This window comes from Pelophylax lessonae (assembly GCF_965119305.1).
Source record: "Pelophylax lessonae genome assembly, chromosome: 8".
In the NCBI taxonomy this organism is placed as follows: Eukaryota; Metazoa; Chordata; class Amphibia; order Anura; family Ranidae; genus Pelophylax; species Pelophylax lessonae.
The window spans coordinates 224,880,622-224,906,517 of record NC_138775.1 but is presented as its reverse complement, the minus strand read 5'-3'; the positions used below and the strand labels follow the sequence as shown (position 1 = coordinate 224,906,517).

Here is a 25,896-nt window from a genome sequence, read left to right as displayed (position 1 = left end):
AATTGAGAACTAAGTTCCTGAAGTTTGTTTGGGTTGGCAATAAATATTTTGTCTCAGATTTTAAAGGGAGGATGGGATTCCCCAACCTGATAAAATACCTTGAAGAAAATCATCTGACCAGACTGGTTGACTGGTGCACACAAGATGACTGTAAACCATGAGTCAAACTACAATAAGCATTGATTGAGCTTCCACTAGCTGGTCCCCCATGACTTCCCAATCCACCAGACCCTTCAATTATTTACCAGCACCCACTTGTGGAGGCAACATTACAGATAAATCAGAAGGTGTTTTGGACTATGTCCCTTTCACAGTCACCTAGTTCCTTTGCTACCCACACTAGGCTCAGGAGAGTTCAGACATAGCCATTCAGACCCCTACAGGATTATTAAACCCCAAACCAAAGATATATTATATTGCAGCTTACCAATCATTAGATGTGGTAGCTGCATCAGTTTTCTTTTATTTGTCTTGACCTGGTGATCTAGCCAGTAACCCACCTCCTACATGGTTCCTCTATGGTTTCCTGAGTCACTGGGGCAGCGATCTGTTTGGTTGCTGGCCACCCATGGGACTCTGGTGGCCATCTTGGGTGTGGCAGAGTATATTTAAGACCCTTACCCCTGGGCTTCTTGTGCATTCACGTGTGGGTAGTGTAGGGACAGGTCACTGTCTGTCAGGGACAGTATTCGAGGCAGGAAAAGGTTCTAGACAGGTAAGGAAAGCTTAGGGCTCCGCAAATGTCTTGGACATCTTCCCATTTGAGCTCCAAATGGCCTCCACACAGAAGTTTTCAGTTCAGCTGATACCTGCTCCACTACACGCTGTTGGCATCCATGAATGTTCCTGGTTGGACCTCCTCCCACTGAGTTTGTTGTGAACTGTTTTGCCTTTACTTCAATGCAAGTTCCACTATTTGTACATGGACTGTGTGTGTGCTTTTGCTGCCGCACCATGTTGCACTCACCCACAAGCTGATCGCTTTATTTTCCCCTGCCAGTGTTAAAGGAGATGTACAGCCAAAGCTTATTTGGCTGTACATCTCCTATGGATCACAGGAGTGCAGTGCATCCTGCACTCCTGTGACCCGTTTTCAGCAGAGAGTGGCCTGCAGTCTGCTCTCTGCTGATGTCACAGAAGTTGGTCCAGGCACTGCATCATACCGACGATGGAAGTCAGCATCTGCCAGGTGCCTGGACTGACACCCAGCTCAGCCTCTCAGCAAGATGCTGAGAGCCTGGGCCGGCCGCTCCCGCCCCCTCCACAGCCCAGTGCTCCAATGAGCGTGGAGAAAGAAGTCAGCAGCTCTCTGCTCGGGGTGCTGTCAGAACTGCACGATCGGCAGTGTTCGATTGCTCGGTTCTCAGTGCAGAGGCGCCGAGGGACAGATGCAGCATCGGACAGATGTTGCATCCACCTAGGTAAGTATGAATAAAAAAAAAAAAAAAAAGAAACCCACAATTCTCTTTTACGTAGTTTGTCTCATCTGTGTGAACTAATACATTCTACTGGAGAGCTTGTACTTCTGAAAAACAACAAACATGCTGGCTCACCAGATCACCAGATGAAACAAGAAGGAAAGCCTACAAAAGTAAACGAATATAGCCATCACATCTAAAAATTGGTAAGCTGCAATATATTAAATGTTTGCTTTTTGGTTTAATACTGCCTTAATTCAATACCATCCTCCAGAAGGGGCTTCTCTTGTGGCACCCAACCACCTATACATACATTATCCTAATACTGTAAGCGCAGGTTTATTGTTTTCAATGCCTCTTCCCTAGGGTTGCCACATCGTCCCTTTAAACCAGGACACACATTAATTACACAGGTTCTATGCATTATATTAGCCTCAGAACCCGTGTAATTATTATGTGTCCTGGTTTTAAGGGACGAGGTGGCAACCCTAATGCAGGGGGATGTACGGGTAAGCGGTTATTGCTTTAGGAATTATTTTCTCGACCTGAGCCATTCCAGTTGAAGTCATCAGGACCTTTTCTGGTTTCTTATTATATTATTTTGGTATATTTTAGGGATGGTGGTGAGATTGGGGTTTGAGAGTACATTTTAGAGTACATTGGGCTGGCCTGTTTGGAGAATTGCTACATTGTTGTACCCAATGATCTACAAATTTGGGGACATCGCTCCTTTTTTGATCTTTATATATATATATATATATATATATATATATATTGTGAGGGATTAGCTCGGTGGCGGGTGTGGATGACCCCTTGGGGGGTGCGTTTTCCCAGAGAGGTAGCCGACAAGTGCTTGCAAACAAACAGTGTGGTTTATTAAATGGTGTTTTCTTCACCAGGCTGTATGCAGCAAAACATCCAAAATAAAATAAAACAGAAAATAAATCCTTGCCTCTGTGGGCGGCTACCTTCTCACAACTGGAACCTGCCTAAGTGTCTGTCTCCAACCTACCGTCGGGCAGACTTCCTTGTCCTACAGCGGACACTCAATAGTCCTTTTATAATAGCTTCACAGGGCAGCACAGTCCTTTGTTTCTTTCACATCAACAGTTCGTCTTCTCACCTTTGAGACGTATTCACCCTTGGTTACCGTCCCGGGCACACATCACTCCGGGGGGTCTTCTCCCAGGCCCACACATCCTGTCGGGAGGCACACGCTGACTGTCCTCCTGCTCCCAGCCCACATGGCTTCAGGATGCAGCTTCTGGAGGCAGCAAACAATAGGACTTTCTCTGAACAAATTATAGAGCCTTAACTCCCTCATTCTGAACAGGTGAAGGCCTTTCAACTTCCTGCTGGCTAGCTCTGTAGCCAACACCCTAAATTAATTAATGGACTTTCTAAATCAGGTGGAAATGTATCTCCTTCCTGTGACTACATTCCCAGATTTAGCTGACTTCCTGTCACATACCCCCCCCTCTTGTTTCAACCCTAGGGTTGGGACACATATTTCCAGGCACGCATGTGTCAGGCACTGCTGACTCACTGATAAGCCTCCTATTATCCTCAAGCTTCCGGATGAAACTGTTTTGTCATCTTCATTGACGGATTTCTCATAAATGCCACACAGTTTGTCTCTCATCTCATATACACATTCTTCAACTGCATTTTTGGCATCATTTTGCTCCTTCTCGTTTCTGTCATCTTCATTGACAGCTTTCTCATAAATGTCAGACAGCTTGTCCCTCATAACCGTCTGTCCAATCCACCATGGAGGACCGTGATCCATAGGCAACTCAATTGGGCTAGTCTTAATGTCTTCAACATTCTTAAGACGCCTCTCTCTGCAATCCATAAATGTTTTCCACAAAACTTTGAGAACCTTTGCTTCACTAAGCTTTGTTCCAAGTAGGGACTCTTGACATCCCTCTGTGACTTGAGTTGCCTCTCCATACATCTGTACACAATCATTGACTTTTTGTTGTAAAAGGGAATGATCTTCCTTCTTGAGCTTTGCTTGCTCTAAGATGCTGTGCAGAGGATTTTCCAATTGAGACAACAGGCTGTCACACATTTCTTCAAAGTGACCCCTGTTCCTTTTCCCAGAGATATCAATCTCATTCACCAAACATTTCATATTCATAGGCAGATCTGAAGCATTTGCACTCATCAACTTCTTAAACTTTTCGCCCTCCTGAGCGAGTCGCAGTAAAGGCCTACTATTTGATTTGATATTCAGTTTATATTTCTTGCCAAACTCTTCACAGAAGAAGCCAACCAGAACATCATCAACTTTCCTTCCACCAACATAGGGGTCAAAGGCAACAACACAGTTGAACCCAGCGATCTGGGTGGTATCCATTATAGACCTCCTCTCTGCATCAGTGAAGAAGCATGGAACTGCAACACATTCTTTTACAGGTTTCTTCAATGCACTTTCTGCTGAACTATTTGACCGCTCAAGGTCACCTAGTTCTTTTTCTCTATCTGAATTCCACATGGAATGCATCTCAAGATCACGATCAAACTTCTGCCACCCGTCTTTCACCAGTTCCATTTTGGAAACACTCCCTGAAAGGCACTTATTCATTTGCTTCACGTTTTCACCAACAGCCTTAGTTTTCTCCACTAGGTTTTCAGCCTGAACTGAGAAATCACCACATTTCTTACTCAGCTCCTTTGTTTGCTGAAGTTCTAATGATACATTTTCCAATGCTTGAAGTTTTTGAAGGAACGGTTTATTCCAAAGGGGTGATTCAAGCCACATGTCGTCACATTTCTGAGGCTCACTCAGGACAGACCCCAAAACACTGATCCTTTAAAAAACTGCATTAGGCACACTATCCCCTCTTTGGGACAGATCCTCTGTTGCCTGGAATTCCTCTTCCAGTTCCTGCAACGGAATCTTCATCTCTTCTACTTGCTGTTCTAAGGCTCGCTTAGACTTTTCTAGCTCCTGAACGCTTTTCACAACATCATCCTTGGAGCTGACCAATTCTTCCATTTCTGTACGCAGCTGTTTAACACTTTCTAGTTCAGCCTTACACTCTAGAGCTTCCTCCAAAGAGCGAGCCAAGAACAGGGCTTTGCTCTCGTTATCACGCACCTCCGTTTCTGCACGTGCGCGTTCTTCTGCATATTTTGCAGACACATTCTTCTCTTCACCAAGCATCTGATCAAACTTCTTTTTCACATCTTCAACACACTGTAATGAACCAACGCTTTCTTCCATGCGTTTTTTCATAACCGCTATCTGAGCTTGCAATGTTGCGACTTGCTCTGATAGGTTTTTCTTTGCTTCCGCCTCCTCTTTTAATTGTTCCAGGAAGCCATTTTTCTCATCTTCCATTTGTTTGAGCTTTGTGCTAAAACTCAGCCTTTGACACCTCTCTTCCTGTAAGAGTTCCTGCGTGTCTTGCAGCTGCGATTCCAAGATAGAAAAATCTTCCGCAATTTCTCTAGATTTTCTGTCTGCTTGAGAAAGCTGATTTATAACATTGTCCAACTCAACCTGCAGTCGGTTTGCCTTCTCTGACAGCTTAGCACACAATCGGTCACCTTCTGACACCTTGACTTGCGATTCCAGAAGCTGTGCCTCTACTTTTTCCCTCTTATGTTCACAATCTCCTTTTCCCTGCATAAGAGCCTTCACCTCATTGGCTAGTTTCTGGGAATGAGATTGTAATTCTGCCACACAGGCTTCTTTCTCCTTTAACTGCTGCTGGACACGTTGGGCTTCCCCTTTCCAACTTTCACAGTCCGCACGCCATTCATTTACCACATTGCTTAAAGTAGTGAGCTCATACACAGTACTCAGTAATTTAGCCTCTCTTTCACTTTTCTCTTTGTCGCTGAGAGACAATGTCGCTTCCAGAGCAACATTCTGTTCCTGCGACTCCTGCAGGTCTATTTTTGTAGCTCCCAAAGACTGAAGACTTTTTTCCAGCTGATTACGCAACTCCAACATATCAGCCATACTTTGCTTCTGCAAAGTCTGAATTTCACTTTCCTTTTCCATGAGGATGGTATCTTTCTCCATTATAGTCTCTCTGCGTTTTTGCAACTCGACCAAAAGAAGAGCAGTGGATTCTTCCCACTGTGACACATGAGACTTGAGTAGTTCATTTGTTTCCTGCAAGTTTCTATGCTCCATTTTAAGCAATTCCAAGGCTTGTTCCTTTTCTTCCATTTTCCGTTGCAAGGCATCCAACTCAGCCCTGCACACATACTCGGTTTCCTCCAAACCGATGGCCTCCATTGGCTGCTGGCGTCTCTGTTTCCAGCCTGCCATGCTCTCTTGATGAGCCTTTTGTTGAGCTGCAAAGCTCTGCTGAAAATCCGCATTTGCCTGCTGTTGAGCTGCATTTGCTTGCTGTTGAGCTGCATTTGATATAATCAGATGTTTCAACATCTCCTCCATTTTGAGTTTACTTTTCATCTGAGCACACCGTCTCCATAGCGGTTTCATCAGTGTTGCTAGGAACAACAACCTTCCTCTTTAGTAGACTCTCTTTAGGCATGGATGGGGCTGGTTCAGACGGCAACATCCCCTCCATCCATAGAATCCGGTCTCTCATTTCATCTATCTTTGCATTCTTCAGGCGTTTTGAACGCCCCATCTTCAATAACTCCACAAACAAATTTTTCACAGTCCAGCAAAAATTTTTCAGACCACTGTCTCTTTAACACATGTAGTTTTTCTCTCTCTCTTGCAAGATCTCTTTTCCTGCACACACAGTTTGTGCAGTCACTTGCACCAGACACAACAAAGTTCATCAAAAAATTTTGAGACCGCTGTCTCTTTAAAACACTTTTTTTTTTCTGTCAGGATCTTCTCTCCTGCACACATAGATTGTGCAATCTCATGCACCAGATAAAGTTCATCAAACATATGCACTTCCTTGCAGGGATCTCTGCTTATGCCCACTGCATACCTCCACCATATGTGAGGGATTAGCTCGGTGGCGGGTGTGGATGACCCCTTGGGGGGTGCGTTTTCCCAGAGAGGTAGCCGACAAGTGCTTGCAAACAAACAGTGTGGTTTATTAAATGGTGTTTTCTTCACCAGGCTGTATGCAGCAAAACATCCAAAATAAAATAAAACAGAAAATAAATCCTTGCCTCTGTGGGCGGCTACCTTCTCACAACTGGAACCTGCCTAAGTGTCTGTCTCCAACCTACCGTCGGGCAGACTTCCTTGTCCTACAGCGGACACTCAATAGTCCTTTTATAATAGCTTCACAGGGCAACACAGTCCTTTGTTTCTTTCACATCAACAGTTCGTCTTCTCACCTTTGAGACGTATTCACCCTTGGTTACCGTCCCGGGCACACATCACTCCGGGGGGTCTTCTCCCAGGCCCACACATCCTGTCGGGAGGCACACGCTGACTGTCCTCCTGCTCCCAGCCCACATGGCTTCAGGATGCAGCTTCTGGAGGCAGCAAACAATAGGACTTTCTCTGAACAAATTATAGAGCCTTAACTCCCTCATTCTGAACAGGTGAAGGCCTTTCAACTTCCTGCTGGCTAGCTCTGTAGCCAACACCCTAAATTAATTAATGGACTTTCTAAATCAGGTGGAAATGTATCTCCTTCCTGTGACTACATTCCCAGATTTAGCTGACTTCCTGTCACAATATATATATATTAAACAAGCAAAAAATTGGGGTAGCAAAACCTGAACATGTATATCTAAAGCCGGTGCAGCTATGAACCAAGCGACATGCATATTAAAAAAGAATAGCGCACACATGCAAAAGAAATGACTATCAAATATGGAGACAATCCATAAATAAAAATGGGGATTTAGTCCCACCATATGGCCATATCGTGCTCAAGCCCACCACTGCGTCAAAGTACCCCATTATCAGTGGGTCCTACACTATCCATAAAAAAGGGGGTGAATATTAAATTTTACAATATGACCCCTGTAGAGTGGTGGTGTGGCATTTGTTTGTTAGATAGTAGTTAGATCACCCATATTTACCAATGACACAAATCTAAACTCATAGGCGTGCGCAGGGGTGTGTCTGGGCACACCCTAATCACTGCCTGCTGTGCCCATTCCCCCTATTGCCTGGGCTTCCCCCCAAGTTGCACTCTCAGAATGAAGAGTGGGGAAAGGGGCTAGTAAATATGTCATTTTTCCGACCCCTTCCTTTTATAAATGAACACACTCACTCACTGTGTTCATTCATAATTGAAGCATAGTAAGCTGTGTTTACTATGCTTGTGTTTGTGAATGAACAGGAAGCAGCTCAGCACTGATCACTATTCTGTTCATTCACTGTCCAGTGCAACTGAGGCTGCAGAGAAAGGCATGTGTGTTTAAGCTTCTGGGTGAACGCCCTAATCATGGGCGTCCACAGGTAGGGGCAAGGGGGGGGCAAATGCCACCCCCCCCTGGAATCTCAACTTCCAATTTCAAATGGTTGTTAAGCCACTTTATACCATCCTGTCTGGTCTGTTTAATAATCCTGTGTGCCTGTGTGTCTGTGTTTTATAATAATAAGCCGTCCTTTACCAGTTTTCAGAGGGCCGAGCGCTGCTCACGTGACTAGTCGGCTCTCTCCTCTCTCCGTCTGACAGCTGCCTGCAGCGCATGGGGCCGAGAATTCTTCCCTGATGTCAATCGGGAGGGGAGGAGGAGGGGAAGGGGAGAGGAAGAGAGAGGAGGCAGGTCACGTGAGCGGCGAGTGGCGCTCTGAAAACTTGTAAAGAATTGCTTATTTTTATAAAACACAGACAGAGGGGCACACAGGATTATTAAACAGACTGTAGACAGGATATGAAACTTGAAATTAAACTACAGCAGCAGGAGAGGAGGAGGCAGGCACTGATACAGGAGCAGACAGGCAGGGAGAGAGGGGGAGAGAGGACAGAGGAGGACAGGAGGGCTGTGGGTGTTGGAGGCACATAAACTGACCTCAACGTCAGGGCTCAGCAGCCATGGTATACAGTGGTCCAGTTTACAGAGGGGAGGACATGGCCAGGCAGGATCAGCCAGGTATTTTAGGTGATAGAAGGGGACAAATTACACAGCAAAGCACTGTGCTGTATAACATGCTTTAAGGGAACAGTATCAATTATTATTATTATTTTTTTTTTTAAGTATAATGAATAAGCCCCTCCCCTTCATGACACTGTTGAAAAGGGGCAGAGCATGGGTGACCTTAAAATGATGCCCCCCCCCTGAAAAAAGTTCTGTGGATGCCCATGACCCTAATACAATAGGCTGCGTACACCTATGACTAAACTAAGACATTCCAAGATTCTTCTATAATCTTGCTATTTGTTTGTTCGGTGTCAGTCACATTGACTTCTGTTTTTCTAGAACTGCTGACAACTACACTAAGTACAGTTTATTTTCTGCCTTGATGACTCATTTAGTAACTGCATCAGCTGTTGCCTAATCTTATATGCTACAGCTGATATCAGTAGAAGCCTTCATTGTTCAGCCATCTTTCTAAAAATGTTAGTTGGCTTGGCTGGAAATCCTAACCCTTTGGCTTCGAAAATTTTTGATCACTGACCCAAACATGTAGATAAGATAAGGGCTTCTGACTTTTCCCTCACTTTTGACTTTACTCATCTGCATAATTTTAGGCTAGTAATTAAAGCTGGCCATTCATTATACAATTCTCTTGTACAATTTTCCTTTAGATTTACCAAAACCATAAAATATAAGGTCAAACCTAAACACTTTGTAGTTGTATGCAAGCAGGCAGGCCCTTGCACTACATAGTTTAAGGTTAATCTAAAGGAAATTGAATGAGAAACTTGTATAATGTATGGCCAGCTTTCGATTGTTATAAAGCCAGTCAGCAAGCATTTTCAAAACGATGTTACCAATAGCTCACTCATATTTGTATTATCCAATGAAACTGCAAAGGATGAGAGCACCACAAGTCTATAAATGGTCTGGTAAAAATGTATTAATCTTAATAACAATTCAGTAGAAACAGCCAATGCGTTTCAGAGGCTCACAAATCCTCCTTCTTTGAGGCTTGTGCTGGTGGTGATAGAAGGAAATACAGACATCAAGAACAGATTGTGGATTACAATGACAGTGCTTTTTTTATATAAAACTGAACTCCAAACATAAAAACTTTTATTGAAATTTATTGTTTAAAAGCCACAAATGCTATTAATCCATGTTGTGTTCACCAAATGCGTTTGCAAACATAGTTATTAACATGTAAAACAGCTGTAACATCATTACTGTGCTGTGCATGACCTGTGCAGCACCTGTGCCCACCAGGCTCCACACACTACAGTTTGCCTGGAAAAAACTACAGTCAACAAGGAGAGAGAGCAACAGTGATTGGTATTTATTACAGGAAGCTCCTGTGCAGTGGCAAGATTTTATAGCCGCTTGCTATAGGGGCACTCATGCATGCTCACTCCTGAGCCCCTTTCTGCGTGTCTATAAGACACACAGGATGGGGCTCGGCACCCCCTCCCCCCTAGCTCCTATCTCACTAGCTGTGAGCAGGGGGTGCCAATGGCGCAAATATCTCAGCCAATCAGGAGGGAGAGTTCCAGAACGGCCGAGGGACTCATGGACATCATTGGACAGAGAGGGGACACAGGCAGAGATGTATAGTAACGAAGTAGAACTACTTAAGTACTGTACTTAAGTACCGAAATGCGGTATCTGTACTTTCCTAGAGTAGAATTTTTTTCTCCTACTTCTACTTTTACTTCACTACATTTTTTCGATGATTTCGATACTTCTACTCAAGTATTTTTTTTTTGTGCTGCATAGTTACTCGTTACTTTTAAAAAAATTACCACTGCCAGAACAGTAGATGGCAGGTTGCATAAAGCTCAAAAAAACGTGTATAATGTCATTTGTAAATCAGCGCATACGAAAATAAAGGCTGTGTATAATAAAAGCTGCTATACCAAATCTTTCCAATAAAAAGAAAATATGAAACAAACAAATAAATGGTGCTACAGCGCTTAAAGTGCATCAAGAAACTACTAACAAACACAGGTTAATCATTTGAATAAATCATTTGAAATAATAAAAACAATATGATGTTCAAACTTTTGACTTATTTCTTTAATAACTACATAACACAGTACTTGTACTTCTACTTTCAGTACTTGAGTAGAAATTTTTTTTCAAAACTACTGGTACTTTTTACTTTTAGTACTTAAGTAGCAAATTTTTTGAAAAAACTACTTGCAATACTTAAGTAAAAAAAATGTTGAATACTTTAGTACTTCTACTTAAGTAACTTTTTCTGCGAGCACTTCCACTTCTACTCAAGTAATTTTTTGATCGAGCACTTGTACTTTTACTCAAGTAGAAATTTAGAGTACTTTATACAAGTCTGGACACAGGGAAGTATTAGGGGGTGCTGGATTGGCTGCTACACACAGAAGGTTTTTTATCTTAATGCATAGACTGTATTAAGATAAAAAAACTCTCCTTACTTTACAACTCCTTTAAGTATAGGCTCTAACTAGGCCATACAAGGACATTCACCTTTTTCTCCTTCAACCACTGCGTGGTCATTCTTGCAGTGTGCTTTGGGTCATTGCAATGTTGAAGGTTAAACCTTCCTCCCATTGACAACTTTCTGGCAGAGGGCAATAGATTTTCCTCATGAACTTGACAATATTTTGCCCCATCCATTTTCTTTCTATCCTGACAAGTGCTCCAGTCCCTACTGCAGAGAAACTTCCCCATAAGTGGATGGTGTTAAGGTCAAATAATTAAATTTTAGTCTTACCTGACTATAACACATTTTTCCACATGGACTCAGAATCTTCAAGATGTGTTTTGGCAAAGCTTAGTTGTGACTGTATGTGTCCTTTTTTTTTTTTTTTTTTGCAACCCTCCCATACAAACCACATTTGTAGGGAATTTATGATATTGTTGTCACATGGCACACAATGACCACTTTTTGTCATAATTTCCTGCAACTGCTTCAGAGTTGCTGTCGGCCTCTTAGTAGCCTCTCTGACCAGTTTCCTCCTGGCTCTTTCATCCAGTTTGAAGCAACGTCCTAATCCATGGAGGGTCTGTGTTGTACCAAATACCTTCCACTTCCTAATAATAGATTTTACGGTGCTTCTAGGCATTGATAAAGCCTTTGACATTTTTTTGTATCCACCTCCTGACTTGTGCCTGTCTACAACCTTATCCCGGAGATCTTTTGACCGTGCCTTGCCACCAATAGTTGAATGTTTGCTTCAGTTCCACTACTAGGGACTGAAATGCTCCAGGAAAGCATGTTGAGGTAATCAAAATGACTACAGCTGAACACAGTTGAAAGTCAAATGGCATTGTGTGCCACTTATCTATATCTGATTGAGTTTACAAGTCATTTTTAGGAGGGGGGGGGGGGGTGATCCCTTTTCCAACTCAGTGACTCTGTTATTGATTTTTTTTTGTGAATTTTTCTGAAATGTGGGTGTTACATCTTTTACTTGGCTGTTATAAGTTGCACTGAGGAAATACAGTTGGATTAAACAAAACTGTGTCTGTCTTAATTTCAGGCTGCAAAGCAACAAATTGTGATTCTTTAAAATGAGGGGGGGGGGGAGATGGGGGTGATTCTTTTCTATACCCACTGTAAGTGTGCCAGGTTACTTTTGCTCGAAGCTGAATTTTGGGAAAGAATGTATGCATACGGATAGAGGCCATATGCATCTGACAGGAAGCTTAGAAGAAACCTAAACTGTGTCCTTTATTTTTCCTGTAGTTTCCATCAAAGCTTTGACGCAGATAGATTTCCTGGTGTTCAGTAGACCCTTATCTCCTCTGTGCCCATGGCTGCTTCAACCAGGTATTTTAGATGGCTTTACACTGTAATAATGTCCTTCTGTGAATTGTCAACATAGAAATTTCATCAATAGAGCATACAAATACAAAGCAGCAGCTGGTAGTCATTCTATTCTATTTTAAACTTAAATCTTTGTGTATATTGTGAATAAACTAAATATAGTATTGCCACGTGGTACACAGTATCCTAGACAAATACCAAGGAATCAGAATAATAGGTGGTGGATAAGGATTTAATCCCGTTTTGATAAGATCCAGAATAATAATCCTGTGCAGTTTCCCTTTTCAAAGTTAAATAACCTCCGGAGACGGGCATCACCCCCGCATGGATTGCTGCAGCACAGATGTCAGAGTCCTAGAAACAAAAAAATATGTACTTAGTTTTCTGGAAAATTGTCAGGGCTGTTTTTACAAGGATTTAAGATCCATCTAGAATGGGGGTTGGCAACCTGTCGATCGCGATTTATCCATTGACTGTTAGCAGATGATGGGTAGATAGCAAACACGTCCCTTCTTTGTTCTTTGCCGGTGTAACGTTAGAATTACCTACCCCGTGAGAAAAACCTACCCTCGTCACTTCCGGCCAGGAACAGCTGAGCAGCGCAGCAGTGCGCATGCTCACAGCCCCGGATACGTAATGCACCAGCAGAGGAGCTGACTAGTGCGCATGCGCACTAGTATGAAATTATCACTGTGTTCCGTGGAAAAAACCTACCCACGCGGCGGTTACATTAAAACATCTCGGCTGCAATACGAGTCATCTCCGCTCCTGTCCCTGTCACTTCCCTCATCTGGGCTAGTTAATATAAAAGCGGCTGGCGGCTCCGTGATTTATCTTTTCATACACCCGCCGCCGCTTTTATATTTACTAGCCGAGATGAGGGAAGTGACAGGGACAGGAGTGGAGATCACTCGTATTGCAGCACAGCTGTCCGCATTACATACAGTGCCGTGCAACCGGAAGTGACAAGGGGTAGGTTTTTCTCACAGGTAGGTAATTCTCACGGAACACCGGTCCTTCCCTTCAGCCTCTGATGCTCTCATCCTCACAGCAGAGCAGAGAGAAGGGGGGCAGCACAGATCTAGATGAAGGGCAGGAGTGGGAGCTGCCCCAGTTAACCTTTCAAGTTAACCTTTCAAGTTAACCGGCAGATGATTGGTTGCTAGGATGCAGGGCGGTCCTAGCAACCAATCACCAGCTTGTTAATATGAAAAGTTATAGTGATTGTAAACAAACACCTTGTAAAACAACCTTTTCAGCTTAAATAGGGATTGAAAGGCAACATTTTTTTGTATAGATATAAAAAAAAAATTATAAATACCTTTTTCCCCTTTTTTATAAGTGATCACATTCCCTCTGTTCTTAGCTGCATAATTGCTGGGGGGAGGAGCTTCAAAGCGAATGGCTGTGCAGGGGGGGTTGGGGGTTTGCATGTCAGGACAAGTCTGATCATTGAAGAAAAACACACTGATTTCCAAGCATAGCTAGAAAACTGACCACAATGTGCTTTCCTGCTTAGTGCGGTCAGTTTTTGATAGAAAAACTGAGGAATTGGCAGGAACACCAGGGATTTTAACAAAAAGGAAGCAATACAAAGAGAACAGGATACTTTCTCATAGAAATACATGGTACAACGGGCACATATCAGGAATACGAAGTGTTGGGGTAATAAATGCTTTAACTCCGGCAGCTCCCCCTCCCGCCCTCCATCTAGAACTGTGCTGCCTCCCTCTCTCCCTCTCTCCCTCTCTGATCTGCTGTATACACCTGTGTACGGTAGGAGAGCTAGGACATTGCTATATGTTTGTGTGTGTGTGGGGGGGGGGCAGAGCACAGTATTGTGGTAGTGGGGGGAGGAGGGAGAGGATACTGCCTTGGGGGGAGGTGGGGCACAGGACACTACTGTGGGAGGTGACTCCTCCCATGCTCCAGGGAACCCATGCAGCCTCCCTGTCACATTAGGTTTTATGCTGGGACAGGGGCGTAACTACAGGGGTTGCAGGGGTTGCGGTCGCAACCGGGCCCCATGCTCCAGGGGGCCCTGTGAGGCTCCCCTGTACACCTGGATAGGAGGGGCAGCAGGGGCCGCATGTAGAGAAATCACTGCCCTACTTTTTCCTCCTGTAGCTGCAGGGGGAAAATGGAGGAGATTGGTTCCTCTGTATGCTGCCCCCGCCCCTCCTCCTATCCATCCAGTTCACTTGTGTTCTGCTGTCTCTGGGCCCCTGTGTGCTCCCCTGGTCCCCCCCCCCTACTCTGCTTCCCCCCCTACTGAGCTTCCCCCCCCTACTGTGCTCCCTACCCTCTCCTGCCGGCTGCTGCAGGGGATGTGTCACAATAGAGAACCAGGAAGGGGTCGGTAAATAGGTAATTTACCAGCCAGCTCCTTCCTTTTCTGAATGGACAGAGTCATAGTCAGTGACATTGTAAAAAAAATAAAATAAAATGATAAAAAATAATACAATTAAAATACCAAAAAAATAAAAACAACTGACACCAGTGGGTGAACTTCCAGGATCGTAAAGGTCACACTTGCAACCGGGCCCTGGCATTCCGCCACTGTGGGGAGGCCCCAACATCGCAGGAAGGTGGCCCACTGCAGAACTTGTGAAAGGGTCCCGCAACGAGAGTAAAGGGCCCCAGGATCAGTGGGAAGAGTCCCAGGCTTGAAGGGAAGGGCCCCGGCCAGAGGTCCAGGGGGCCCTTCATGGTTTCCTGCACCGGGGCCCTGAAGGTTCTAGTTACGCCTCTGTGCTGGGAGTTGGCAACCCATATATTGCTATCTACCCATTGGGTAGGATCTTGTTTAAATTTGGATAGGGTGGGGAAAGGTTATAGACTCTGTTACATTTTTATTGTTGTCTGTGTCCCCTCTGTGGTAATTCGCCTCTCTATTTGTCCTATATATAATTTCCCTTGCTTGGAGAAATTAAATTTTACTTCCTATTTGTCTCAAGGACAGAAGTAATGGGAAATCTCCCAAATGAAACATAGGCAGCATAAAAAAGAATAATAGATAAATATTAATAAAGTTGACAGTGGTCATCATACACTACCCAAAACTAAAAAAAAAAAAATGGTCCGGAATGGCCAAAGGGCACACTGGGCATTTGCTTGGTGGGTTGGGGCTGTATGTTCTAACAAGAGTGGCATGTTGATGACCGGGCCGTACAGCGGGAGGTATGCGGGGACCACAATTCGCACTGGGCCAATACAGACCGCGATCACTGCTCACCTCCCTCTACATGCCCATACCTGTGTCTCCTCTATTGGCTCTCCCGCCCTGCCAGCAATGTCATCCTACCAGCAGATAAGAGGGTGGGAGGATCTGGGGCTCTGCACAGAGAGTGTGAGTCTTTCCATACTAACAAGCGGGTAATCACTCGCTTGTCATTATGATCCAGATCTGCAGCTACTCTCGCCCCCATGCCCTACTGATAGATTGACATAGTTGGCGGGAACCTGAAGAGGACACACAGGCTGAATCCTGCCTCTGCCATGCCGAAGGTAGTACTGTGCAGGGGAAGCAGAGAATAAAAAGGAGCATTGTGATATATAAGGGGGACTGCAATGTAAAGGAGCAATGTAATCATTACAGTGCCCCTTTACAATGCAGCCCTCTTCATATCACAGTGCCCCTTTACAATGCAGTCCCCTTCATATCACAGTGCCCCTTTACATTACAGTGCTGAGGACTGACTCCGTCAATATTCCATCACCAACAGCCGAACACCACGAATGCCTTCCTCCTCTGTTCCCTAAAAATATTGACTGCTCAGTTTAAAATGCCTGGGCAAATGTATTGCCCTAGTTGGGGCCTTGTTTCATTGGATATGAATGCAACATTTTAAAACTTACAGCATACAGGCCAAGGCAGCTACTTGCATGTAAAAGGAGAACAAAAAAAATTCTTACAGATGTGTAAATATTGGTTCCCCAAACTATGTATGAAGAGTCACACGATGCAGGGCACCAAACTCTAAAACAAAAAAACAGAAATGGATAATAAAATGAAATGTATCAACATAAATGACAGAAGTAAACTCTTACGTGTCAAAAATATATATTGTAAACATGTTTGGACATTTTATAGTAGTTCTTTATCTGATTGTATTGTGATTCTGCTCTGTGAAGTAAATTTTAAAGCCTAAATTTACTTTAAAAAAAACAAAACAGGGATACTACTGCCGCACTGGAAGATTATGATGATGGCGGTGGAAGTTAGACATTACCTGACTCAGGTTGGAAAGGGATAATCTGTGCTTTGCTGTTCCCAAGCTTTTTGGACCCAGCTTTTCCATCCGGTATTATAAAAGGGGGGAAGGCCGGGGTCCAAGGCTGTTTCTGCTCAAGAAAATGCTGTGATACCGCAGAGGAGGACTGCCATGCCTCTTTCCTCCTCATTTGTCCCCTCATTTTCTTCTGATCTATAGAGTTGTATATAAAACTAGAAAACATACAATTTCTGGGGAAATTGTGGGAAGTGTTCTTGCCGCCACCACACTAGTTTAGAACATTCCATCATTCATTCCTGAACATTTTGATATACAATTTGTGTAGGTGGCCTTAAAAATAAGGGAGTGGCAGCAGTTTAGAAATTGGCCCCATAGGAATGAATGGCGGAATGTTCTGGAATAGGGATCGACCGATTATCGGCAAAGCCGATATGCACTTTCCCTGATATACAGTCAGGTCCATAAATATTGGGATATTGACACAATTTGAATCTTTTTGGCTCTATACACCACCACAATGGATTTGAAATGAAACAAAACAAGATGTGCTTTAACTGCAGACTTTCAGCTTTAATTTGAGGGTATTTACATCCAAATCAGGTGAACGGTGTAGGAATTACAACAGTTTGTATATGTGCCACCCACTTTTTAAGGGGCCAAAAGTAATGGGACAATTGGCTGCTCAGCTGTTCCATGGCCAGGTGTGTGTTATTCCCTCATTATCCCATTTACAAGGAGCAGATAAAAGGTCCAGAGTTCATTTCAAGTGTGCTATTTGCGTTTGGAATCTGTTGCTGTCAACTCTCAATATGAGATCCAAAGAGCTGTCACTATCAGTGAAGCAAGCCATCATTAGGCTGAAAAAAACAAAACAAACCCATCAGAGAAATAGCAAAAACATTAGGTGTGGCCAAATCAACTGTTCGGAACATCCTTAAAAAGAAATAACGCACCGGTGAGCTCAGCAACACCAAAAGACCACGGAAAACAACTGTGGTGGATGACAGAAGAAGTCGTTCCCTGGTGAAGAAAACACCCTTCACAACAGTTGGCCAGATCAAGAACACTCTCCAGGAGAAACGTGTATGTGTGTCAAAGTCAACAATCAAGAGAAGACTTCACCAGAGTGAATACTGAGGGTTCCCCACAAGATGTAAACCTTTGGTGAGCCTCAAAAACAGGAAGGCCAGATTAGAGTTTGCCAAACAACATCTAAAAAAGCCTTCACAGTTCTGGAACAACATGCTATGGACAGATGAGACCAAGATCAACTTGTACCAGAGTGATGGGAAGAGAAGAGTATGGAGAAGGAAAGGAACTGCTCATGATCCAAAGCATACCACCTCATCAGTGAAGCATGGTGGTGGTGATGTCATGACGTGGGCATGTATGGCTGCCAATGGAACTGGTTCTCTTGTATTTATTGATGATGTGACTGCTGGCAAAAGCAGCAGGATGAATTCTTAAGTGTTTCGGGCAATATTATCTGCTCATATTCAGCCAAATGCTTCAGAACTCATTGGACGGCACTTCACAGTGCAGATGGACAATGACCCAAAGCATACTGCGAAAACAACCAAAGAGTTTTTTAAGGGAAAGAAGCGGAATGTTATGCAATTGCGAAGTCAATCACCTGACCTGAATCCGATTGAGCATGCATTTCACTTGCTGAAGACAAAACTGGAAAATGCCCCAAGAACAAGCAGGAACTTAAGACAGTTGCAGTAGAAGCCTGGCAGAGCATCACCAGGAATGAAACCCAGCATCTGGTGATGTTTATGCATTCCAGACTTCAGGCTTTAATTGACTGCAAAGGATTTGCAACCAAGTACTAAAAAGTGAAAGTTTGATTTATAATTGTTAATCTGTCCCATTACTTTTGGTCTCTTAAAAAGTGGGAGGCACATACATGGGCATCCGCAGCAGGGGGCAAGGGAGGGCGAGTGCCCCCCCCCCCCTGGAATATCACACACAGATATCACACTTATCAGCAGCACACGAGCGCAGCGCTGATCCGCCAGCCCGCCGGCTCTGGCTCCCTCCTCTCTCCGTCCTCGGTCCTCTCCTGCCCTTCTGAGAGACGACAGCTGCAGGGGGCGGGGCGGGGATTCCCTACTGACTGCTGCTGATGTCACTCAGCTCAGCAAGGGGCGGAGCTGCGGCCCGCAGAGGAGAGAGGAGCCTCAGCGTCAGCGTGCCCTGGAGAGGAGGCGGGAGAGGCAGCGCTGCGGCCGAGCTTTGGAGTGACAGAGTGAGTGACCTGCTGCTATGACCTGGCTGAGCGGTGAAGAAGAGAGAGAGACAGGGTAAGTCTTCTTGTCACTGAAAGTGACAATCAATTACATTGGGTGTATAAAGGGATAGGGAATTTGGCGCTGCCCGAGCGTTAATGGTGTGTCTCGCTCACTTATGAACTTTATTTACCATGTCACATCTTTTTTATGTTTAAATTAATCTGAGATATACTTTGAGTGGAGTGTATTGATATATCTGCACCTATATATTTTTTTTCCAGTTTGTTTTGGATCCCTGGGAATATACCGTATTCCCCATACACTTATCACTTGGCACATTAAGAGTGTATATAATTGCTAGTTATATACCATGTCTATATTTTGAGTCACCAATCACCTCGCACCTTATTGCTTATATGCACAGATCACCGTTTAATCATCATAATATTTATATTGATTTATAATATATTTTGATTTACCACATATGTATTATATTTAAAGTTTTAATTGCCTTTTTACCGTGTCACTCAAAGGAATCAATTTATGTGTTTTTAGATATATTCTATTGAATTTACTTATTACACAGCACCATATCACTTTTTTAACACCAGTCACTTTATACTTATATACAATATGGCTATGAAGTAGAGGTCTAAGAGATATATACCTACATATATAAGAGTCTATAAAATTGAATTTTGATATTTATTTATAATACCCCCTCGGGCAGCGCCAAATTCCCTATCCCTTTATACACCCATTAATTAGATATAGCATCGCTATATTTTAGGGAGGCTGCAGCCCTTTCATTCCTTTACATCTTCATAGCGCGGGTTTTCTTTCTTTATCTCAATTACATTGAGATACTGACTGTCATACTGACAACTGACATCCATGTGAGTGACATCATTATTACTACATCTATTGCTAGCCTGCTGCCTGTTATATAATATTATAGTGCTTAGTGAGTGAGCTGAGCAGATCTTTACAGCCTGGGCCCTGGAGGACTACAGGTACCAGCTGCAAGCACCAGGGATCCTGTCTGCTCAGCCTATAGAGCCCCAGATCTCCCTTTGTACTGCACACATAAGACATTAGACATCTACTGCTGTTATATAATAATGATGAGCAGATCTGTACAGCCTGTGGACTACAAGTACCAACTTCACCTGGGGTCCTCCTGTCTGCTTTGCTTATGGAGTCCCTAATCTCTAATTGTAAAACAGACATATGACATCTAATATTATAGTGAATAGATCTACACAGCCTGGGGGGACTACAAGTACCAGCTGCGCCTGGGATCCTGTTTGCTGAACCTATAGAGTCACAGATCTCTAATTTCTCTACATAAATACTACATCTACTGCTGTTATATACTGTTATAATGAGTAGATCTATCTAGACAGCCTGGAGGACGACAAGTAGTACCAGCTGTATTTACTAATAGGATCGGATCGGATGAAAACGGACAGGCAGTTGTAGTGCCTTGATCATGTGTGTATAAATAATGTGGTGCATTCAATAGTGTAAACCAAAAAAAAGATTAGAAATTGCTAATCAGACAATGGCAGATTGATCCTTCTATTAAGCTTTTGCATCAGGTTTCTTAAACCTGCATGCCTGCGCTTTATTTGATAATGACTAAGCCCCTCCCCTTCATGACACTGTCAAAAAGGGGCGGAGCACGAATGACCTTAAAATGATGCCCCCCCCTGAAAAAAGTTCTGCGGATGCCCATGGGCACATATACAAACTGTTGTAATTCCTAAACTGTTCACCTGATTTGGATGTAAATACCCTCAAATTAAAGCTGAAAGTCTGCAGTTAAAGCACATCTTGTTTGTTTCAATTCAAATCCATTGCGGTGGTGTATAGAGCCAAAAAGATTAGAATTGTTTCGATGTCCCAATATTTATGGACCTGACTGTATCAGAATCGGCCACGGAGGTTACCGATATTGCCAATATTGTCGTGACGTCATTGCGTATGTTGCTCCACGCGCCTCCGCGTACTGGAACAACTTCTGCCTTCTTAGGCTGCCTCCCTCAGCCTTGTCCGGAGTCGGGGAGTCTCGGGACAGTGAATGTACAGTGCACACAGTGTGTTTAACACAGCCGCCACATACATACACCTACCCACAGCTGCCTTGTGCCAGCCAGCCGGCCACCCATCTTTTTTCTAAAGGTCATTTATTTATATAAGTTTGAGACACTGCTAGCAGTTTTGTAGAATTGAGCATTTCATTATAGATTGCAATGAACCATGCTTGAAACCAGTGAATTAAATATAATTTGTGAGGATCGGCAATAGGTGTTTCTAGATCTAAAGAATTTACAAGCAAAGATTTTTTTTTTTTTTGTATACCAAATAGCAGATTGACTAGACTTGTAATGCATGTTTTTTTTTTTTCATTAAAATAAGGCTTTCATATTCAATTATCATAGCTAGAAAAATACACTAGCACTACTGCAGCAGTTTATGCATCATTCCCAATCAGAATGATGTGAAACTGATGTCCCTGCAAGTACGGTTTTCCTATCATTTTTAATGCAGTTAAGGTGTGAAGAAGGAGCCCTTAATGTTAAAAATGTTAATAAACAAACATTAACATGTTCAGTAACAGATTTGAGTCGAAAATTGTGTTTATTTTGCAAAACTTTAAATGTACAAAATATTGGCCCATATCGGCCTATACCAATATGCAATGGCCAAAATATCGGTATCCGTATCTGCAACGAAAAACCGAAATCGGTCGATCCCTATTCCGGAATGTTCCGGGAAGAACACTTCACACAATTTCCCCACTGTAGTTTTGAACATTCCGCCATTCATTCCTTTGGGGCCAATTTCACGGCGTGAGTTGGAAACAAACGGTCATAGTGTAAAAGCTCTAAACCTCACAGCTTAGAGACTTATACTGTAGGAATCACAAGACCCCGGCCGACATTTTTGTATAGTATATCTATGAAACTTAAAAATTGAAGGCACAGTCACAGGTTAGAAAACGGCCTTGAAATTTTAGATAGTTTGAGTCCAGTTTCAATGAATGTCAATGGACAGCGTAAGTTGGAAACAAACGGTCATAGTGTAAAAACTATTAGGGCTATGGCTTAGAAAGTTTTGATGTAACATTTGTGTAGGTGGCCCTAAAAATGAGGGAGTGGCAGCAGTTTAGAAATTGTGGCAAGATTTCTTCGCTCACCCTCTAACTATTTTCAGGCCCCACTCTAGTTTTGAACATTCCGCCATTCATTCCTATGGGGCCAATTTTTTCCAAATTTCAACACAAAATCGACGATATTTCGCGAACCATTTGGCGAAACCTTCCAAAAAGTAATAGCAACGCGATCGGGAAACTATCCGCTCGTTTCAGTATATTATTTGTCTATGTAGTGTAAAAACTGTGGGAGGAGATAGGGTGCCAAATTTTCCCATAGGATTTCACTATAATAAGAATAATATATATGTGAAAGAATATTAAGTGTACTTGCCATAGGCAAGAACACTTTATGATTTACTTATCTATCTCAAAGAGTTCCCTAGTGCTAAACCTTTCTTCCAATTTCTAAAATGATGCATTTGCAAATTTCAAAAGCCAAAATAAAGGAATAGTAGTGGTAAAAAAAAATAAAAAGCACTTGTGAGTTTAACTACTGATTTTTTGTATAATTCTCCTTAAGGGGGTGTGTCCTATGCCTACATACTTTTGCTACTTTTTGCTAATAGGTGTCCCTTGTTCCCGTTGGTAGGTATGAGACTGTATTGAAATTATATTTTAAGTAAAAGTTGCATCAACTATCCTAAGCCTGGTCTGAAGTTAATCAAAGGGGTACATGATGGTTCTGGGTGTTTGAAAGAACTAGGGTCAGTAAAGGACAGATAGAATATGAAGCAAAGCCACTATAAAAAGTTTGCTCTGCAAGACAAACAGGAGGAATGTGGTTGCTATGGGTAAGGTACATTGCAATCAGTCATGAAGTGTGGTACCTGGCATGGCAGAGGGTCATTTGATAGTGAGGGGGTCAGTGATCTGGCTCCCTCCCCAGCAGTCGGCATCCTGTGGCAGCCGGGACCGAACCCATGTTACGGAGACCCATAGCCTGACCGCATACTAAGGGAGTGAAGGAGTTAAAAAGTACACAAATGAGGTCTGTGCTATGTGCATGGCAGGACCCCATTCTGTCACTGGGAGTGAGGTGATAGAGGTACCCTGGACTGATGGAGAGGGCATGGGTTAAGCAGTGTCCCTCCAAATTGCAACATACATCAGGTAACAGTGTGTAGTGACACAGGACAGCACTTTTTAGAGGAACCCTGTATTTTTACTGCACACAGTGGCACGGCTCATCTCTAAGTTGGGGACCTGCCTTAAAGTGGAGTTCCAGCCTAAAAACGAAAATTTGACATCTGCTTGCTCTAAGTAACCTGAAAAAGAATTGGATAATCACAATTTTTTTTTTTTTTGCTTTACTTACCTTGTTTTTTGAAGAAAATATACTTACCTTCCTTCCACTTCCTCCCTCTGCGGCCGCGGCCCGCGCTGTCTCTTCCTGTTTGTGATGGCTCCTGGGAGATGAGCGTCATCGCTCCCAGGAGTCAATGCGCCTGCACCGGCCCTGCTCGTCACTTCCGGTGCAGACGCGTCATTCCCTGCTAAACAGCTTCTGGGCATGCCCAGAAGCTGTGCAGGGATGACGCGCCTGCACCAGAAGTGACGAGCAGGGCCGGTGCAGGGCATTCTGGGACTCCGACGTCACCAAAAAGGACACCGAAGAGGACGCTCTGGCTTCAGCTGCCCACACCTGAGATAGCAGCGCTGGACAAGACATTTTCAAGGTAAGTATTTCTTCTAAAAGGTAAGTGAACCCGGGGACAGTTCAGAGGCTATCGTTGCTTAAATGCACTAGCCCTGACTGTCCCGGGGGTATTTTTATCGAAAAAAACATTTTTGAGGCCGGAGCTCCGCTTTAATGTTTAATTACCACATGGCTGCAGTCCCCTCTTTGTCCCAGGCATTGATGTGTGCACACACGTTGAACAGTACCCCTGCATGAAGGGCGAGTGGCCCCCGCCCACAGAAGGGTGGCATCAGAGGAATAAGATATACTAACGAAACCAACTTGTCAGCTTGTCCTTTTGTTTCTCCAAAAGCTTGACTGGCTGGCTGACATGAAATAAACAAAGTTAAGGTTGTTTCAGTTAAGTACTCAGATACTCACTGTAATAGGTCACCTTTCAGAAGGTCTAAATAGGTTGAGCAGCTAATAGGTCCTGAAAAGAAATTTAAAGCAAAAAGAAAATGTACAATTTATAAAAATTTTATAAAAAAAACAAAACAATTTTTGAGTTATGTTGACCTGTGATAGAACATCCAGTACTAAAAGAAAGCCTTATCTCAAATGTAAGCTAAACTTAGAATTGTGTAGCATGTAAGCAGGTGCAGTTAGCTAGTTTGCCACTGGATGGCTCTGTTCCAAATGGCTGTGCTAATAAGGAGTTATGTAAGTGGGTGTTAGGTCCCCTTTTAGACAAAGCCTTCCTGTAGTGATGTAAAGGATGGAGTTAGTGCCCATATAAATGCCAGGCAGGGACGAGCCTGTGTGAGATGGGACATGAGAGCCAAACAACCCGCATCCATGTGGATGAAGTTTGCTACTGCAAGGACCCCTAACGGGGCTGAAACTCTGGGTGAGGTAGTCTAACACCCAGAAAAAACTGCTGTAGTCACCCTGTCCCTGACTCTTGTTACGGTCTGATGATGATTATGATCTACTTGGCTATAGAATGAGACATAGAGAGACAGAATGGTTTACTACAGAAAAGCACCTTGTTAATCTTGGGGACAGAAGTGGAATGCTGTGAATCTAGTATAAAGGAAGTTTGGTCCCAATCCTGTAGTGCTCCCAAGGAGAGTGGAAATGCAGAAGGGAACATTTATTATGTGATGGCATTCTGCACCCAAATGACTGCTACAAAATGTCTTCTCAGTGTATGGTGGTGTGTGCTCAAGAGTTCTGTCACTATGTCATTCTGATATGTCATTCTGATATTATTATTTAATTATTTTTTAAATCTATATATCTTATAATTAAATCTATTTTTCGTGTGGACATTCCTTTATACATATATAAAGGCCCATGGCCTAGGGATGTTGAGAGCAGGCCTGTGGTCAACAGTTGGGCACAAAATGATGAATGCTTTTATCTCCCAGCGGTGAGTCACTGTCCTATCCATGAAGAAGCAGGGTGGTGGTGCCAACACACAGCCAACTGGGAGTCCCCTTATAAGCAGAAATCTTTCCAGGTGAGTGATGTTGCTGTTTGGGCTTTCTAAAGTGCCGAACAGGTGAACAAAAGCCTTAGGTGTTACACATTACACATTGGGTGTGGTACTGCCTGATCGAAATTAGCATTATTTTAAAATATTGCAACCTACAACATTATCTTCTAACCTTTTGTTCAGCTCCCAACTGTCCCTGATTTCAAGGCACAGTCCCTGATTTGGAACAAAGTCCTTCTGTACCTCTTTCTTCCTCAATTGTCCCTTATTTTGGTCTGATCTATATACTGTAGTTGTACGTATATAAAATGCACTTTTTTATCTTTCAAAAAGTGTTTCCCAGTGCTAAACCATTCATCCAATTTCTAAATTTCTGCATTTGAAAATTTCAAAAGCCAGTATAAAGGAACAGTAATGGGAAAAAAGCACTCTTGGGTTTATCTAATCATTTTTATTGTATAATTCTTCTTTAAGGGGAGCGTGGCAGGGGGTGTGTCCTATGCCTACATACTTTTGCTTATAGGTGTCCCTCGTTCCCATCTCAAAAAGTTGGGAGGTATGCTAATCATGATGGCTGAGCCACTAGGGAATGGATTCCAACTGACTGCCAAGTGTTCTGGACCGGACTTGCTATGTACCAAGAGTGGCAAGCGGAATCAACTGTTCTTATACCACCACTGTCCACAGTTTAATGTCAGTAGAGACTGCACATTACTTAGCAGCCCAATAATCATTTAACCACTTAAGCCCCGGAAGATTTTACCCCCATTCCGACCAGGGGGTATTTTGCGATTCGGCACTGCGTGACTTTAACGGACAATTGCGCGGTCGTGCGACGCTGTACCTAAACGAATTTGGCGTCCTTTTTTTCCCACAAACAGAGCTTTCTTTTGGTGGTATTTGATCACCTGTGCGATTTTTTGATCACG

At 43.3% G+C, this 25,896-nt stretch overlaps 1 pseudogene across 1 annotated transcript in view; it reads right to left on the bottom strand.

Annotated features, from left to right (window-relative positions):
- Positions 1-12,405: 12,405 nt before the first annotated feature.
- LOC309561556 overlaps positions 12,406-25,896 on the bottom strand; it is a 43,625-nt pseudogene continuing 30,134 nt past the window's right edge. The window contains exons 8-10 of the transcript XR_014226214.1: positions 23,908-23,959; positions 16,135-16,198; positions 12,406-12,573 (exon numbers count right to left, since the gene is read on the bottom strand). The product of XR_014226214.1 is annotated as an uncharacterized misc_RNA (transcript). The remainder of the gene's footprint in view (positions 12,574-16,134; positions 16,199-23,907; positions 23,960-25,896) is intronic.